The sequence below is a fragment of the Manis javanica genome, chromosome 4, assembly GCF_040802235.1.
Source record: "Manis javanica isolate MJ-LG chromosome 4, MJ_LKY, whole genome shotgun sequence".
In the NCBI taxonomy this organism is placed as follows: Eukaryota; Metazoa; Chordata; class Mammalia; order Pholidota; family Manidae; genus Manis; species Manis javanica.
Window position 1 is genome coordinate 38,886,021 of NC_133159.1, and position 18,459 is coordinate 38,904,479.

The following is an 18,459-nucleotide window of genomic DNA, read 5'->3' on the forward strand; positions in this document are numbered from 1 at the left end:
GATCCCATGCTCCAGTCCACTCAACACCATGTATTACTGGTATGCTTAGTATGCCAGCACTGACAGTTTTCTTGGAACACAAGACATTCAGGCTGAAATCAGTGCAGATGTGGGCAGAGATGGCTGGTTCACAGTGGGTGTGCTCATGGCTCTCCCAGAGAGATTCTGAGAAATGCCAGCCTGCACGCACTATGCTTCTGTGGGGCAGAGAGCAGTAGAGGTTGTCTACAGAACTGGGACATGAGCCACTTGGATTAAGCTATGGATCTTTCCATCAAGATGTTTTTTTCCTAAGACCACAGCTTTTTCTGGTGCCTTGGCATGGAATAATCATTACTTTTTAAATTGCTCTGCAAAGATTCTAGCAGAGTGGGAAACCACATAGGCTCTGGAATCAGAAAGCCCTGTTTTGGAGTACAGTTTCCATTATCAACTAGCTCATGACTTTAGAAAAGACTTAACTTCCTTGAGCCTCAGTTTTCTTATCTGTAAAACAACCTCATGGAGCTTCCATAAGGATTCAGTGAGCTAACAAGCATAAAACACATAACAGAACAGCAGAATTCAAATTAATTCTATGTATCTACTAATTGGTTCTCCCCTGAAGTTGTTCATGATTTTCTGTATCCATTATAATTATTGGTGATGAAAATGATGATGATGATTATGGAGAAAGTCGGTGAATTTAATTAAAAATTTTAAGCATATGATATTTCCAAGGGAAGCAGACTGTGTGGCAGTTTCATTACAGCAAGTTTTTAAAAGGCAGCATGTAGATGTCTGCAACACACAGTGAGTAAGAGGCCAGCTACCAACCAATTTCTGAACATAGGACAGCCAGCAGGCACCCTCCTGTTCTGAGTGACGGCCTCCTCTCTATTCCATGTCAATGATAATACAGCCCTATACAATATAAACACAGATATTAAGAAAAGAAAGAAAATATTGAAAAATACTGGGAGCAAATGACTCAACATATTATTGCGTTTGTATTTGGATGGTTTTTTTCTCCTCCGCGGATTTTCTCAATATTCTAAAATGAGCATTTTAATTAACTTCAATGATTTTTTTAAAGCTTTTAATTTTCAAAGTCCCTATGAGAGCCATGATCCTTCCTAACTGACCTCTGCCTAGCTCTCTGTCCTTATCTATCGCTCCTCCATCAGAGAGCCAAATTCAGAGTTAAGAAGCACTTAAAATTATGTTGGTACTTTCAAATGTGCTAAATCATTTAAACTGAAAATAACCCGTTACAAATACTCATTCAACATTTTATGGAAAAGGAAACTAGTACTCAAATCCCCTTACACACACAACACACACACTTACACTCACACCCCCTCACTTGTGCCTCTTCTGTATTTCCTCAGTTGATTTCAGCCAGTCTTATGGTTTCAATGCCATATTTATGTTAATAACTTCTAAAGTTTACCTCCAAAGTTTATCTCTCTCATCCTTTCTCCACTTGCCCATGTTAGAGAGAAGCTCAAGACAATTTACCCTTAGTTTTTCCCACTTGACATCTCCCATATCCAATCTACCCCAAGTCTAAACTATCTCACACAGATGGTGCTGCTGTGATCTGTGGGTGCTCTTTGGGGCAGGCAATTAGACGCTGACCCTCTTGGGTGTGCATTTCACCAGGAAGAGCCTGAAGAGAACCCAGTACTGCATTGTTCCTTGTCACAGGTAATGGGATGCCTGACCAAATATGTAAAATAGCACTCAGACTGTGTCCCCCAATATCAAGATCCACAGCTTCTTACTCCTGGGATGTGCTTACTAGAAAGCTCTCCTCTTGGGAGCAATACACATGAGAAATTTCAATCTAGACTACTTTCACCATTGTGTATATACCTAGCCCATAAGAAATTCATGATTTCTTGCCCCCACAAAACTAGTGGAAGTCAGGGATGCTCCACTGTCCTCTCCTCACCTGCCTTCACAAGTTACTCAAGCCAGCTTTCCAAATTCATAATTCTGAAGAAAGAAGTAATCATTAGCATGTATGTTCCCATATGTTCTCAAACCCTAGTACACATGTAAAACTCTAAATAATTCCAAGCACATTCTGAAGACAGCCTAAGAAGGGCGGAAGAGTTTCTGCAGCTCAGCAAGCTCCAGGCCAGGAAGTGAGGAGACAGTATTCTCCTTGTGGGGGTGCCCACTCTCTTTCTCTCAGGGGTCTTCTAGGATCCACTTCACTTGTCTAGGATGCTTCCCTAGGCCAACAATTTAATACTTTAATGACTATGCTCTGAATTTTTAGTCTTCTCTTTATGTATCTAGGAAATAGATGATGGGATGAAGGTCTCAAGACCAATTCAGACACCATTACAAGTCCTAAAGGAACAGATGTAGCAGCTCTTTTTTAGAATATGGTGTGGATATGGACTCACCATTGGATGCTAAGGTGAAATTTCAAGACAAGAGGAAATGTCATTCAAAATTCATTGCAGGATAATAGGTCTGGAGACAGAGGAAGATACTAAGCCTAATTTTGGACCTGCTGAATTTGAGGTGTTTCAGACTGTATCCAGTATATCTATCTAGACAGTCTGCAGCTGCATATAAGGGTCTGGAACTCAGGAGAGACAACCTGGCTAGAATGGAGATGTAAGCCAGTAGCATGTAGATGATATGTGGCTCTTGAGAGCAGAAAAGAGTATGAAGTTAGATGAATAAAGTGCTAAAGACAAGCCTTGGGAAGTACCACAGTGTGAGGATGAGTGAGAGCCCACAAAGGTGCCAGAGAAATGTCAGTCAGACAGGTAAGAGGAAAATGACTGAACATGGCATTCACATCCTTCTTTCCCTGGGGGTGTACAGCACTCTCCGTTTTCTTCATAAAGCAAGTTCTTAATGAAGTCATATGAGCCTTGTCTGATGAGACCCAAAAAGTACAGAGTTGGTTGGTCTAGAGAGCCCAGCTGATACTATTTGAAATTCTACTGTATTCTTTAGTCATCAGGCTTCCTTCTTTGTAGCAAGCACTAATGACACTCATACAGATGACAAATGTCCTCTCTGGTAAAAAATTAATGTACCACAATAATTTCCCTACCTGGGGTTAATGAACATGTCAGATGCTGAAAATGAGTTGTTTGAAGCTAAATTACTCTAATCTATATTTAGAAGATTGTTACTGGGGATGGGAGGAGGAGGGCAGTTATGGGTGTATGTGGGTGGATATACTTGAAGTTGTCTTTACCTTTGGTCTTAATTTTTGTCAGGTCTTTAAAATGCATACTTGCTCAATAGTCTCATAAAGAAGAAAATTTAATCACATAGTCTATAACTTTGGCTAGAACCCTCCTATACAATTATTTTCATTCATTCATCCATTCATTCATTCATTCAATATACTGAACTCCTATTATGTGCCAGGCATGCTGCTATGTACTAGAGATAGATGAATAAGACATGATGATCCTTGCCCTCAAAGGGCTCATAATTGTGCATAAAAAATAAAATTATAATAAACTGTAGCATAATACTTTGGGCAAATTTGGAGTGGGGGGATGCTGTGGTTAAGGAGAGATAGACTTGATAATCCATGTGGAATCCTTTACAGAGTCTGTGTTGCTTCAGACTGAATCCTGAATGACAGTGGGGAGAAACTACAGCAGGAAGAAGAAAGCTGTGCCAAGGCTGAAAGGTGTGAGTCGGTGAGACTGTTATCAGAAACTGAGGACTTTTAGTTTGATTCATCAATCAACAGATTGATGAATGGGGGACCATTCACATTAAAAATAGCCTCATGTTTAAAAACACATTTACTGAATGTATTTAATGCTTATTAACAGTAGAGTATAGGGTTAAGATGAGAAATGGGAGCCAGGCAGACAAGCATAATGATTCCAGCTCCACACCATCAACCACTTTTGGGATTTTGGGCAGTTTCTATAATCTTTCTAATCCTCAATTTTCTCATCTGTGAAACATAAATAATTATCATTTATAGAGTACTTACTATGTGTTAATAATTTTCAGGTTATCTAATTTAATCTTCAAAACTACCATGTGAGTACAATTACTTGACCCCTTTTACAATGAAGAGCTAAGGCAGAGACAGTAATTCAATGTCAAATTAGGTGGTAAGCAGCAGAGCTAGGATTCTAAGCCAGTACCCGAACACCAGTTCATGCTTTCTTAACCACTATGTGCACCTATTGTGTTGGATGGTTATGAGCTCATGCATGTAAAATGGTTAACACAGCATCTGGCACCAAGTAAGTACTCTATATATGGATACATTGTACCTGATTCATTATTATTATTATTATTATTATTATTATTATTATTATTATTATCATTTTTAGGGAGCAGCCTTACATAGTTTATTAGCATTTGAAGATATCATACTTGCCATCAGTCCTTCGAGGTAACTGCTGAGACTGACTCCTTTCACAGTAATTATGGCTTCTTGAGTCAAAACAGTTTTTTATGGGTCCTGAGGATATGGTTTGTATGTAAGTCTCTCATCTACTGAAACCATATTTGTAAATGAAATATTAGTAGATTTAAGTTCCATTGTTTTCTCTACAGGATCAGCTACAGAATGTTCTTGCACATATGTTTTGGTTCTTGCTGCACCAGTAAGAGATTTCATAATGGAAGGCAGTCCCCACTCTGTGCTGAGAAGTCTATGGCTGTGCAGCTTTCCAGAGGGATCTATTATGTCTGTCCAATACATCAACTCCAACCACACTTGGGTTCATGGGGTTTGGGTATATCTGCATTGCAGCTGTTGTAACAGTTTCCTATGGGGGTCAAAGACGTGCTCTGAAGTCCAGATCTTCATGGTGCCGGCGGCCCACACGATGCCCAGGTGCCGCTAGGGCACAATGAAGCAGAGGCCGCACTAGCCCCTGCCCCAAGCCCCAGCCACCCACTGGCCACACCCCCTGATTCATTATTATTATTTTAATATGACTGATAGGAATTATTGCTAGTAATTATTATAGTATTGTTGCTATGTAGGCCAAACAAAAGAGTAGACTTGAAGCACTTATAAAACTATATAAACTACAAAAAAAAACACAAAAGATTATTTTTCTAACAGTATCTCTGAGATAACAGGCAAAGGTTCAGAGACATTAAAGAAACAGCATGAGTTGTGAACTCAGATAACACTGAGTTGAAAATCAGCCTGTCATTTACTAGCATGTGGATTTGTGCACCTGAGTTCTAACTACTGGACCTCACCCCTACTGTGGAAATATAGTCTGATTAACATAACAATAATAACATACACAGCATAGTGCTATTTGAAGGAGCCAATGAGAAACATTTAAAAAGAACCTATTATAGATGGATCACAGGAAGATGGCCCCATGAGTAGTTCAGAGGAAATCTCCTCCCTAAAACATATATATTTATGAAAATACAATAAATACAACTATTCCTAAAAGAGACACCAGTGGATGCAGTACAACAGCCAGGATACATCTACATCTGTGAGAACTCAGCATCACACAAAGGGGGTAAGATACAGGCCGTGGCCAGGTGGGACCCGAACGCTCCCCCACCCCAAAACCCAGCAGGAAGAAAGGAGTCAGAACAGGGAAGGAGTGAAAGCCCAGGACTGCAAAACAACCAGCTCTAGAAATCCATACCCAGAACGCAGACACAAGGTGCATGGGGTGCTGGATATTAGAGAAATGGAAAAGCAAAACCTGTGGGCAGGTCCCCGCAACCGGCACCCCTGAGACCAAAGAAAAGCGAGTGCTTTCTGCAAGTCTTAAAGAGACAGGGACCCCATAGCTGGATGAAGTTGTCCCGGCAGCTGGGAATACCGGGGAAACTTAGGTGCTCTAAATGGAGGCAGTGCAGCTCTGAAGCCCCTCACAGGACTAGGCAGCCTGCCAGTCATTCCTCCGACTGGCGCAGACCCCGACACACGGGCCCAGTAGCAGGAGAGTGGGAGCATGCGCAGGGGGCGGAAGTGCTAGAAGGAACCGAGAGCAGATCCATGCACTGCAGGGCTAGCCCGCAGGGGCGCGACTGAACAGCCCGGGCTCAGCTCACGCGTACAGGTGGCAGTGAAGCCAGAGCCCGGTAGAAGCCTGTGCGGAAAAGCCCCGCGTGCACCAGCAGCGGAGCCAGAGGGAGCAGGCATGGTCCCAGGAGCCGACCGGAATCCCAGCTCAATGCACAGCCGCCAGGGCCAGACCCAAAGGCTGCTACTGCCACAGGGATGCCTGACAGGGTTGCCGCTAGCACGGAGGAGCACACCTGGCGTGCCTGCCACTCCCCGCAGGGCTCCGGACTGCTCTGACGGACACCCCATGCACAGCAGTTTAGGAGATTAATCTGGTGGCTGCTCCAGGAGTGAAGGTAGCCATCACAGGCAGCAGAGAAGGGCAAGGCATCCAGCAAGCAGGAAAGGACTTTCTTCTCCCAGCTGACACATCCACAACCTGCCTACAGCCACTGCAATCACCATGAAAAGGCAAAAAATCTGGTCCAGATCAAGATAGTTACACCTGAGAAAGGATCTGCAGAGGCAGACCTAACCAGTCTCCCTGAAAGAGAATTCAAAATAAAAATCATAAACATGCTGACAGAGTTGCAGAGAAATACACAAGAGCTAAGGGATGAAGTCTGGAGGGAGATCACAGATGTCCGGAGGGAGATTACAGAAGTGAAAGAAACTCTGGAAGGATTTATAAGCAGAATGGATAAGATGCAAGAGGCCATTGATGGAATAGAAACCAGAGAAAAGGAACGCATAGAAGCTGATGCAGAGAGAGAGAAAAGAATTTCCAGGAATGAAACAATATTAAGAGAACTGCGTGACCAATCCAAAAGGAACAATATTCGCATTATAGAGGTACCAGAGGAAGAAGAGAGAGAAAAAGGGATAGAAAGTGTCTTTGAAGAAATAATTGCTGAGACCTTCCCCAAACTGGGGGAGGAAACAGTTGCTCAGACTACCAAGGCACACAGAACTCCCAAGAGACAGGATCCAAAGAGGTCAACACCAAGACACATAATAATTAAAATGGCAAAGATCAAGGAGAGGGACAGAGTATTAAAGGCAGCAAGAGAGATTAAAGAGGTCACCTACAAAGGAAAACCCATCAGGCTATCATCAGACTTCTCAACAGAAACCTTACAGGCCAGAAGAGAACGGCATGATATGTTTAATGCAATGAAACAGAAGGGCCTTGAACCAAGAATACTGTATCCAGTACGATTATCATTTAAATATGAAGGAGGGATTAAACAATTCCCAGACAAGCAAAAGTTGAGGAAATTTGCCTCCCACAAACTACCTCTACTGGGTATCTTAGAGGGACTGCTCTAGATGGGAGCACCCCTAAAAAGAGCACAGAAGAAAACACCCAACATATGAAGAATGGAGGAGGAGGAAAAATAAGGGAAAGAAATAATCATCAGACTGTGCTTATAACAACTCAATAAGAGAGTGACATCAGACAGTAAGGTAGTAAACAAGCTAACTTTGAACCTTTGGTAACCACAAATCTAAAGCCTGAAATGGCAATAAGTACATATCTTTCAATAATCACCCTAAATGTAAATGGACTGAATGTACCAATCAAAAGATACAGAGTAATAGTATGGATAAAAATGCAAGACCCATCTATATGCTGCTTACAAGAGACTCACCTCAAACCCAAAGACGTGCACAGATTAAAAGTCAAGGGTTGGAGAAAGATATTTCATGCAAACAACAGAGAGAAAAAAGCAGGTGTTACAATACTAGTATCAGACCAAATAGACCTCAAATTAAAGAAAGTAACAAGAGATAAAGAAGGACATTACATAATGATAAAGGGCTCAGTCCAACAAGAGGATATAACCATTATAAACATATATGGACCCAATAAAGGAGCACCAATATGTGAAACAAATACTAACAGAATTAAAGGAGGAAATAGAATGCAATGCATTCATTTTGGGAGACATTAACACACCACTCACCCCAAAAGACAGCTCCACCGGACAGAAAATAAGTAAGGACACAAAGGCACTGAACAACACACTAGAACAGATGGACCTAATAGACATCTATAGAACTCTACATCCAAAAGCAACAGGATACACATTCTTCTCAAGTGCACATGGAACATTCTCCAGAATAGAACACATACTAGGCCACAAAAAGAACCTCAGTAAATTCAAAAAGATTTAAATCCAACCAACCAACTTTTCAGACCACAAAGGTATAAAACTAGAAATAAATTGTACAAAGAAAGCAAAAAGGTTCATAAACACATGGAGGCTTAAGAACACGCTCCTAAATAATCAATGGATAAATGACCAAATCAAAATGGAGATCCAGCAATATATGGAAACAAATGACAACAACAACACAAAGCACCAACTACTGTGGGATACAGCAAAAGCAGTCCTAAGAGGAAAGTATATAGCAATCCAGGCATATTTAAAGAAGGAAGAAAAATCCCAAATGAATAGTCTAATGTCACAATTATCAAAATTGGAAAAAGAAGAACAAAGGAGGCCTAAGGTCAGCAGACAGAGGAACATAATAAAGATCAGAGAAGAAATAAATAAAATTGAGAAAAATAAAACAATAGAAAAAACCAATGAAATCAAGAGCTGGTTCTTTGAGAAAATAAACAAAATAGATAAGCCTCTAGCCAGATTTATTAAGAGAAAAAGAGAGTCAACACACATCAACAGAACTAGAAATGAGAAAGGAAAAATCACGATGGACCCCACAGAAATACAAATAATTATTAGACAATACTATGAAAACCTACATGCTAACAAGCTGGAACACCTAGGAGAAATGGACAACTTTTTAGAAAACTACAACCTTCCAAGACTGACCTAGAAAGAAACAGAAAATCTAAACAGACCAATTACCAGCAACAAAATTGAATCAGTAATCAAAAACTACCCAAGGACAAAACCCCCGGGCCAGATGGATTTACCTCAGAATATTATCAAACATACAGAGAAGACATAACACCCATTCTCCTTAAAGTTTTCCAAAAAACAGAAGAGGAGGGAATTCTCCCAACCTCATTCTATGAAGCCAACACCACCCAAATACCAAAACAAGGCAAAGACCCCACCAAAAAAGAAAACTACAGACCAATATCCCTGATGAATGTAGATGCAAAAATACTCAATAAAATATTAGCAAACAGAATTCAACAGTATATCAAAAGGATCATACACCATGACCAAGTGGGATTCATCCCAGGGATGCAAGGATGGTACAATATTCAAAAATCCATCAACATCATCCACCACATCAACAAAAAGAAGGACAAAAAACCACATGATCATCTCCATAGATGCTGAAAAAGCATTCAACAAAATTCAACATCCATTCATGACAAAAACTCTCAACAAAATGGGCATAGTGGGTAACTACCTCAACATAATAAAGACTGTATATGATAAACACACAGCTAACATCATACTGAACAGCGAGAGGCTGAAAGCTTTTCCTCTGAGATCGGGAACAAGAAAGGGATGTCCACTCTCCCCACTGTTATTCAACGTGGTACTGGAGGTCCTAGCCACAGCAATCAGACAAAACAAAGAAATACAAGGAATCCAGATTGGTAAAGAAGAAGTCAAACTGTCACTATTTGCAGATGACATGATATTGTACATAAAAAACCCTAAAGACTCCACTGCAAAACTACTAGAACTAATGTCGGAATTCAGCAAAGTTGCAGGATACAAAATTAACACACAGAAATCTGTAGCTTTCCTATACACTAACAATGAACTAATAGAAAGAGAAATCAGGAAAACAGTTCTATTCACAATAGCATCAAAAAGAATAAAATACCTAGGAATTAGCCTAACCAAGGAAGTGAAAGACCTATACCCTGAAAAGTACAAGACACTCTTAAGAGAAATTAAAGAGGACACTAACAAATGGAAACTCATCCCATGCTCCTGGCTAGGAGGAATCAATATCGTCAAAATGGCCATCCTGCCCAAAGCAACATACAGATTTGATGCAATCCCTATAAAATTACCAGCAACATTCTTCAATGAACTGGAACAAATAATTCAAAAATTCATATGGAAACACCAAAGACCCCGAATAGCCAAAGCAATCCTGAGAAAGAAGAATAAAGTAGGGGGGATCTCACTCCCCAACTTCAAGCTCTACTATAAAGCCATAGTAATCAAGACAATTTGGTACTGGCACAAGAACAGAGACACAGACCAGTGGAACAGACTAGAGACTCCAGAAATTAACCCAAACATATATGGTCAATTAATATTCAATAAAGGAGCCATGGACATACAGTGGCAAAATGACAGTCTCTTCAACAGATGGTGCTGGCAAAACTGAACAGCTACATGTAGGAGACTGAAACTGGACCATTGTCTAACCCCATATACAAAAGTAAATTCAAAATGGATCAAAGACCTGAATGTAAGTCATGAAACCATTAAACTCGTGGAAAAAAACATAGGCAAAAACCTCTTAGACATAAACATGAGTGACCTCTTCTTGAACATATCTCCCAGAGCAAGGAAAACAACAGCAAAAATGAACAAGTGGGACTATATTAAGCTGAAAAGCTTATGTACAGCAAAAGACACCATCAATAAAACAAAAAGGAACCCTACAGTATTGGAGAATATATTTGTAAATGACAGATTCGATAAAGGCTTGATGTCCAAAATATATAAAGAGCTCACATGCCTCAACAAAAAAATCAAATAATCCAATTAAAAAATGGGCAGAGGAACTGAACAGACAGTTCTCCAAAAAAGAAATACAGATGGCCAACAGACACATGAAAAGATGCTCCACATCACTAATTATCAGAGAAATGCAAATTAAAACTACAATGAGGTATCACCTCACACCAGTAAGGATAGCTGCCATCCAAAAGACAAACAACAACAAATGTTGGCGAGGCTGTGGAGAAAGGGGAACCCTCCTACACTGCTGGTGGGAATGTAAATTAATTCAATCATTGTGGAAAGCAGTATGGAGGTTCATCAAAATTCTCAAAACAGACTTACCATTTGACCCAGGAATTCCCCCCTCCCCCCCGCCAGGAATTTACCCTAAGAACGCAGCAATCAAGTTTGAGAAAGACAGATGCACCCCTATGTTTATCACAGCACTATTTACAATAGCCAAGAATTGGAAGCAACCTAAATGTCCATTGGTAGATGAATGGATAAAGAAGAAGTGGTACATATACACAATGGAATACTACTCAGCCATAAGAAGAGGGCAAATCCTACCATTTGCAGCAACATGGATGGACCTGGAGAGTATTATACTCAGTGAAATAAGCCAAGCGGAGAAAGAAAAATACCAAATGATTTCACTCATCTCTGGAGTATAAGAACAAAGGAAAAACTGAAGGAACAAAACACCAGCGGAATCACAGAACCCAAGAATGGACTGACAGGTACCAAAGGGAAAGGGACTGGGGAGGATGGGTGGGTAGGGAGGGATAAGGGGGGAAGAAGAGGTGTATTAAGATTAGCATGCATGGGGGGCTGGGAGAAAGGAGAGGGCTGTATAAGACAGAGAAGACAAGTAGTGATTCTACAACATTTTGCTATGCTGATGGACAGTGACTGTAAAGGGGTTTATGGGGGGACCTGTTATAGGGGAGAGCCTAGTTAACATAATATTCTTCATGTAAGTGTAGATTAAAGATAACAAAAAAAATAAAAAAGAAAAATAAAGAAAGCAAGAGAAGGGGGATTACTCCCTGATAGGATAAAACTAACTGAAATCAATGATTAATGTGTGCTTTAAATATCCTTAATTTTGATCACTTATAGGGTGTCAGATGATTGGCTATGGAGGTACACTTTTCTGATAATATTCCTTTGTCTTAAAAAAAAAAAGCAGTTCCTGTGTGGTGACCTCCAATGAGTTCTACACAATGGTATAAAGGACATATCAAAGTGTGGGCAAAGGGTCTCTTTGTGTTTATACTGAGGATCAAAGCCTAATTTGGCTACCCAGAAAATGAACTAAGATATGATATGAAGAAGAACTTCCAACATCAGCACTGTCTGGAAGAGTCATACCAGAAGATGATCATCAAAAAACCTCAACAAAGATCCAGGCGATGCTGCAGTTGTAGCTGCATTCATCCCACCAGTTCCTGGACTTGCCATTGGAATGCAGAAGGAGATATCCAAGCTGTCCTGTGCATACACTAAAACAACAAATTTGACTGAATCTATACTGTCGGAACTCAACCAAGAATTAGAAGTGCAAGTTGTAGTGCTCCAAAATCTTACAACTACAGACTATCTACTGTTAAAAGAACATATGGGATGTGAACAGTTCCCAGGAATGGGTTGTTTTAATTTGTCTTATTTCTCTCAGACTGTTCAAGTACAGTTGGACAATATCCATTATATCATAGACAGATTTTCACAAATGCCTACAGTGCCTAACTGGTTTTCTTGGCTTCACTGGAGATGGCTGGTAATTATAGATCTGCTTTGGTTATGTAACTGTATTCCTATTATGTTAATGTGTGTGTGCAATTTAATTAGTAGGTTAAAACCTATACATGCTTAAGTTACTCTACAAGAAGATATGTCAAAGAAATAATCAATCTTCCCATGTTTTCTTCTGTCTGCTACCTCTATAGCTTTTCTTCTTCCTTCCTAATTATAACCCTTAAATAGAATTCATGCCTCATATCGAATTCACCGAGTATCATAAATCCTCCAAGTGGTAAAGATACCTCAAGACAAATGCTGGGCATAGAAGCCACAGGGCATAAATCTGCAAAGAAGTAAAAAGCTAACCTTTTCAAACAATATGGCTTCTCTCTCACTTACCAACTTTACATTTCCCTGTATGGCCCCGGAAGATGACTGGTTAGCCAGAGATAGGTAAGTTTCCTCAAGGGAGGAACAACCTAAGACAGGCACAGTTGCAGGGAGGCCATCAGGTGAGAAATTGGGGATCAACAGAGGTGAGGCTTAGAACCTCATCCCCCCCTGTTTTGAGAGAAATCTTCTGCATCCGTGGATGTTTTGTTGCTCTTGTCTAGCTTGGATTAACACATAGTCTACAGGCACACACCTGATCATCTACATTTGCTCTCTTACAACACTAAACTATGTTTTCTGCCTTTATCTTGCATCTACCTACCACTTCAGCATTTCATTTAAAAGAAAATAATAATAATAATAATAAAGGGAGAAATGTGGGATTCACATATAAATCAAGTATAAAAATCAAATGAATATTCATATTTGACCTGATTGTTTATAGTTCATAATGAGTGATCAAAACTGAAAGTTTTGGTGATGACTGCCCTTGTACTGTTCACCATGTAAGAACTTATTCACTATGTAAGAATTTGTTCACCATGTAAGAACTTGTTCATTATGCTTCAGAAGATTGGAGACTGACGAGAATTAGGCTGGGGGTGGATTAATGATTGTGCATTGAGCATTGACTCCCCTATACAGAATTTTATTGTTGTTAACAATCATTTGATCAATAAATATGAGAGATGCCCTCTCAAAAAAAAAATCAGAGGTTTGACTGCATTTGGGTTGGGGTATGGTGCCAATTGTTTATAGATCTTAGGTAGGTCATAACTTTTCTCTGATCTTCAGTGTCCATAGCTATAATATAAGAAAAATTACCCATTGGTTTGGAATCAGGTTTGTCACTCTTGGAGTAGGAGATTACCATAAGCAAGTGAAAAAGTCTAGAATTATCCCTGTGGTTAATGGGTTTGAGTTGGTTACATCAGTGTGAATTCATTTCAGTTTCACATAGATACAGATGGTTATGGAAATATTTATGGACATGCATGTATATGTGATTTTGTTTGCAAATATATATTTCCTTCCTTTGTCCTCTGGGATGACTTAAACCAATGACACCCATTGGCAAGAAATACATCCAGCACTCAGATCTCAACTTCTAATGCCATTCTCCAATAGAAGGCATCTGGGCCCCTTGGAGAAATAACTGATTATAGGAAAAGGGCAAGAAATGAGTAAGATGAGCCTAAATCATCTTGCAGATGGTGGAAATTGCTCAAAAAAAACCAAAAAGGCAGAAAACCACAATCCACAAGGATGGATATAAAAGGACATGGGAGCCAACTGAAAGAGCTTTCAATAGCCGAAGCTGGAATGATTTCAGCAAAAAAACACACCAATTGTGAGTTATTACTCTGGCATTACCCTGCTCTATTATGCTGGTATAGGTAAAGCATTAATAAATACATAATTGAGGAAGAAGAGAGAAATTTCCCGTATGAAAAAATTCCAAATAATGTATTGTAGATACTCTTCCATGAACGAGGGGAAATATAACCTCTTGACTGTGAAATGTAGGTAGTGAATTATTCCCAGGAGTTCAGTATGGAAAAGGAAGGGAAAAGCAACTGAATAGTGGAGAACCCTGACATACGTCACCTCAGCTACGTGATCGCCATCAACAGAAATAAGTCAGTGGTAAGTCATGTACCCCGTAATATGATGTGATGAACACGTCGCTGTTCTGTGACCTTCCTCCCCAAAACATGTAACTCCAGTCTAATCATGAGAAAACCTTCAGGCTCCTGGGGACATTCCAGTTGAGGAATGTTCCACAGACTATCTAACCAGTGCTCTCCACAGCTGCTAAGATCATCAAAAATTAGGAAAGTCTGAGAAACGATGACCTCGCAGAAGAGCCAGAGGAGACATTACAAGTAAATGTAATGGAATATCCTGGACGATATCCTAGACAAGAAAAATAACATTAAGTAAAAACTAAGGAGATCTGAGTAAAATAGCATAATAATGTATCAGTATTGGTTTATTAACTGTAACAAATGTACCATGCTAATATAAGGAGTTTCTGCAAGGTTTCTGTAAATCTAAAACTCGCCTAAAACAAAATGTTGATTAAAAACAAAATACCAGTCATGTATAATCTATAGGGTTGTTGTAAAATTCAAAAAAGGTAAATATGGTAAATATATACGATAAATGAAAGAAAAAAAAAACCCACAAGGTAGTTAAAGAGGACCGAATGAGATCACAAACAAAAATACCAAGAGAGCATTTTTTAGCAGTGGAAACACAGAGATTTTAAGTATTGAAGATCCTCTCTATTTCCCATGCTGAGCTCTCCTACACACCCACTCCCATCTCCAACAGCAATGATAATTTAATGCAACTCTCAGTGCGTAACTCTAATATCATTGCCTCTAGGAAAATTTCTCACATCCTTCCAGTAAAGATGAATCCCTTCCTCCTCAGAGCTCTTTAAAAATAGAGATTATGTCCATCTTAATCACTGCTATGTCTCTAGGGCCAAAGGTAATTGTAGATAGGCAATAAATAGTTGATGGTTGAATGGATGAGTGAAGGGTTAGTAAATGAATGGATAGTTGTTTTATTCTCTTCTTATCACCCACCCTGCCTAGCATAATGCCTGCAAAAACAGGATGCTCAAAACATCCACTGAATGAATAAAAATATCATTCCTATCTAGGCTCAATTGATCTTCCTGCTGCTTTTCAAATGTATTAGATAATAGAGTCTTGCCAAGGTCTTCTAGACATGGGAAGGTCCTCCTTTGGCTAGAGGTGAGCCAGTTTTTGCTGGAGCAGATGGACTGAGCTGTAACAAAAAGCAGACTGGAGCCAGGAAGCTCTGAGATAAAGCTGACATCTTGGCATGGCAGAGGGAGGAAAGCTGAATGAGGAGCACAGACAGACATTTATACTTTTCAGAATGCTGGGCTTTGACATGCGTGATCATTTGCAATTTCTCTACCTGGGATGGTGCCCTCTGGGAGCCACTCAGGTCCAGCAGGGGACAGCATGGTTAATGACTAACAAAAAAAGTCTAGTGGATGTCACTGGCCAAGAGAACCAAACTTGGGCAGGAGCGTAACATTCCAAAGATCCACAATGATGCGCAAGCCAAAGGCCTGTTCCGTGGACTACATGCACATGACCCTAGCATTATGAGTTCTTAGGATAGAGGAAAAAATACACTTTTATTAGTTAATCTCGTATGTTTTATTGTGACAAAAGACACATAACATAAAATTTACCATTTTTAGTTGTACAATTTCATGCCATTTAATATATTCACAAAATTGTGCAACTATCATTAATATTTAGTTCCAGTATACTTTCATCACAACAAAAGTAAACCCCATACCCATTAAGCACTCAGTCCTCAGATCCTCACTCCTTGGCGAACATTAATCTGCTCTGTGTCTCTTTGGATTTGCATATTCTGGACATTTAATATAAATGGAATCACATTATATGTGGTATTTTATGTCTGGCTTCCTTCACTTAACATGTTTTTAAAGTCCATTTATGTTGAATAATGTATCAGCATGTCAGTCCTTCATATGGTTGAATAATATTCCACATTATGTATGCATATCCTACATTTTGTTTAAACATTAATCTACTTATGGACATATAAGTCATTTCCACCTTTTGGCTATTATAAAGAGAGCTGCTATGGACATTTGTGTACAAGTTTTTGCTTGATCTGTTTTCAATTCTTTTAGGCATATACCTAGGAGTGGAAGTACAACATATGGTAATTCTATGTTTAACTTATTAAGGAACCACCACTAAACTGTTTTCCACAGTGGTTGCACCATTTTAAATTCCCACCAACAATATATATGAGGTTAACCTTTTTTAAAGTATCCATGTATAAATGAATTTATACACATTTTCACATTTTATCCTCCCAGTGTTTATCCTCTCATAATTCTATGGGGAAGGTATTATTATTACCCCTTTTTTCCCCACATGAAATAAGGATTCAGTAATTTGTCAAAACCCAAGTCTTTGTGGCTATAAAGCCTAGACTTTGGGCCACAGTCAGGTCTCCTTCCAAGATCACGTGCTCTGGCTGCTCTCCAGGAGAATGTAATGAGCCCCAGAATACACTTCTTGATGTGTCTGTCCCCACCGCAAACCAACAACTTTCAGTTATCCTAAAATTTTAAGTGTCCTGCATATTGTCTTTTCACGGGCAGTATTATATTTAATTACCATTTTATCCATTGAAAAATTGAGGCTAAAAGGTGATAAGCTATTTATTCAAACTCTCACAAAATTAAGAGCACATTAAGAGTTTACTGAAGTCAGTACAGATGTATCTCAGAGATATTGTGGATTTGGTTTCAGACAACCTCAATAAAGTGAATATGGCAATCAAGCAAGTCAAATGAAATTTTGGTTCCCTAGTGTATGTTGAAGTCATGTACATCACTGGGCCCTTTCCAAAGCCTCTCAATCAACACTCCATAAATGTTCCCTGAGTACTCACTCTGTCCATGCACAGAAGATAGAATTATAGTGAGGGTTATAAAAATGAATCAAATACAGTCTCTGCCTTCAAGGAATTTAGTCAAGGAGGAATCACCTTTGGTCCTTCTCTTCTCCTTAACCTTCATCATTTGTTTCTAAACATCATCATATTCCATCTTCTACATGTCCTGTATGTTGCTCATACCCATATAAGTAGTTCTATCATTATAGCCCCTGGAACAGAACAGGCTGCTTCACTAAGTTACTCCCTGAACTTCACCCACCCTCTGTTTCAATCTTCACACTAAAGTCAGCATGATCTTTCTATCTCTTATAGCTAGCTGACCATGTCATACTCATACTTACACCTATACAACTAGCTTTCCAGTAACCATAAGAACATGTCCAAACTTCTCAGTGGAATTTTAAGGCAAAAGCAATTTGCCTATTTCTGACTATTTCTATTGCTTTATTTTTCACCAGTTTTTCTTCCTCCCCAAAACATAATTTTCTTTAGTCTTCAAACTACTTGCATCTTCTCACATGAACCATCCTCTCTCATGCATCTGGATTTTTGCATAGGTTATTTCCACTGCCTAGAGGACTACTAGTCATTCATAAAACAATTTCTGAGCAACTGCTACTAGCTAGGCCCTGTGAAAATAAGATACAATTTAGATATGATACCTGCCCTTAAGGAGCTTGCCAGTGAGTTGTAGCCCATGGGTGAAGGTCCCAAGTGTGCTCTGCCCTGGTTCCTGTATGTGCATCATTGTGTCATGCTTATTAAGTCAAACGAAGTGCCATTTATCCTTTCCAATGGCATTGCTGCCTGTCAACTGGGTGAATGAATACAACTTCTCAGGGGATGTGATTTCTGAGAAGTGATGACTGCTTTTTTAAAGGCCACCTTTATCCATCCTGAAGGACTGTTTTAAAAGTCATGGTGCCCTTTGATGCCTTCCTGTAGGACAAAAGAACCAAGAGCTTATCTACATGTATATATTCTATTAATACATAATGACTCTCAGGACAGGAAGGAAATGGAACTACATTTCCTTTTTGGGGATTTCCAACAAAACTGAAGAAGGAAAATGGCCTCATCTTAATGAAAGAGGCTGCTCTTGAGAATGTGTTTAAGGGAAGGTTACAGAAGCAATCTTTGAAGAAATATGGACAAAGCACATTTATCATT

At 39.5% G+C, this 18,459-nt stretch overlaps 1 protein-coding gene and 1 pseudogene across 3 annotated transcripts in view; both read right to left on the minus strand.

The window, feature by feature from the left end:
• AGBL4 (AGBL carboxypeptidase 4) overlaps positions 1 to 18,459 on the minus strand; it is a 1,242,012-nt gene that overhangs the window by 679,423 nt on the left and 544,130 nt on the right. The gene's annotated exons all lie outside the window — the stretch shown is intronic.
• On the minus strand, positions 4,319 to 4,804 carry LOC118973035 (PRELI domain containing protein 3B pseudogene; annotated as a pseudogene).